This window comes from Bison bison, unplaced genomic scaffold (assembly GCF_000754665.1).
Source record: "Bison bison bison isolate TAMUID 2011002044 unplaced genomic scaffold, Bison_UMD1.0 scf7180017857651, whole genome shotgun sequence".
Classification (NCBI taxonomy): Eukaryota; Metazoa; Chordata; class Mammalia; order Artiodactyla; family Bovidae; genus Bison; species Bison bison.
In genome coordinates this window covers 17,633-19,242 of record NW_011488224.1, presented here as the reverse complement: position 1 = coordinate 19,242, position 1,610 = coordinate 17,633, and the positions used below count along the sequence as shown (strand labels likewise).

Genomic DNA, 1,610 nt, shown 5'->3' with positions numbered 1-1,610 from the left:
CTAGCAACCGGAGAAGCCTGGACAACAAACTACTAAAGTGGTGAGTCCCCCTCGAGGCCAGGGGAACCATGGAAGACAAGAAGTGGCTACTAGGGCCGGGGTTACTGGAACCGATGCCCCTGGGCATGAACTGCAAGCCCTGGTACAAAGACAAGTTACCCTCCAAGTGTTTCGCAAAGCACAAGAAGGCACTCCTGAAATTCCCCACATACCTGGACAGCCGGCAGTGGGTATTTGTGAAAGAGGGGCTGGACGACTTCCGGAAGGGCTGCCCACCTTGTAAAGATCTGATCACTCGAGGACCTAATGAGGGCTTTCTCCCCGTGATTGCTCACAGAGTTCCCCAGCATGCCCCACCAAAGAAAAAGCTGCCAGCGGAAGCAGAGGTGTTCTCCACGCTTTCATCAGCCCAGCAAGCACGGAAGGCATTCGTGGAGGAAATCGAAGCCCACCTGACCAGGCATCCCTTGGCGCTCTGCCCAAAGCTGAAGGAAGATCTACCTGCAGACCTCTTATTAAAGGTGCTGGAAGTGCTCGATCCTGACAGAAAGCTGGAGGACTTGTGGGCTTACTGTCTGGGTCCCAAGAGAAAAAAGAAGTACCCCAAAAAGCTTCGTAAAAAATCCCCTGCGATGGTCCAGCTGGAACCTGTCAAGGAGGCTCCCGTGTCACACCCAGCCAATTTATATTATGAAGACAAGAAGTCAAGCAGAAAGGAGTCACTCACTGATTCGTCTTCTAATGTACCAAAAGGAATTCAGAAATTCTGCAAATGGGTTTCTACTTTCGGAGACTTGCGCATTGACGAACAGTTCATCATGAAACTGTGTGAGGTTGGCTGCGACTGCCCACCAACCCACGACAAAGCCCGCATGAAGAAAATATCCCAAGTTTCTTCAAAGGTAAGGTTCGGCATCAGGATAGGTAAAATGGAGGCGAAAAATTTCTCCATGGAGGAACCAAACTGGGAGAGGAAACTCCAGAAACCACGCAATCCTTATAAACCTGACTGGGTGAAGATAAGGTATGGTGCATGGTACCTGCAGCCCAAGTTGTGGAAAAAGCTAATAAATGACGAACCTTTGATTGATCCCAAGGCCTTACTTGGAGGTGGGATTTTTGGAAGGAAGTTTCCTGAACAGGACATTCTTGAAGATCTTTATGGAACAATTGCATTTAAAGATTTCATTCTAAGCAAAGGCTACCGGATGCCAGACATCCTTGAGAGGTTGTTCACCAGGAAGGGATGGAAATATGATTCTGTTAAGACTCCTATACACAAAGTGATAAAAATCAACTTAATGAGAGAAGAAGATGCACGGGAAGATGCTTAGACATTTTTCTATTTACTACTTAACTTGGCTTTTTTCTCTCTCATTGTAACACCCATCAGAATTCATGGTGAGTGTCCATCCCACCATGTATGTACAACTTTGATTCTACATCTGTAAATTTAATACCTAATGCTTATCAACAGTTCTCAATGACTTTCTGCTTGGGTTTATCAATATTTTATCACTTTTATCACCTATGAAATCAATATTCACAAATACTCTTCTCACATTTTATAGCATTGTGAATACCACATAGTTGTATCAGTTATTTGTAAA

General features: G+C 45.3%; 1 pseudogene; it reads left to right on the top strand.

The window, feature by feature from the left end:
- The first annotated feature begins 113 nt into the window (after window positions 1-113).
- On the top strand, window positions 114-1,334 carry LOC105003674 (annotated as a pseudogene).
- The last annotated feature ends 276 nt before the right edge of the window (window positions 1,335-1,610 follow it).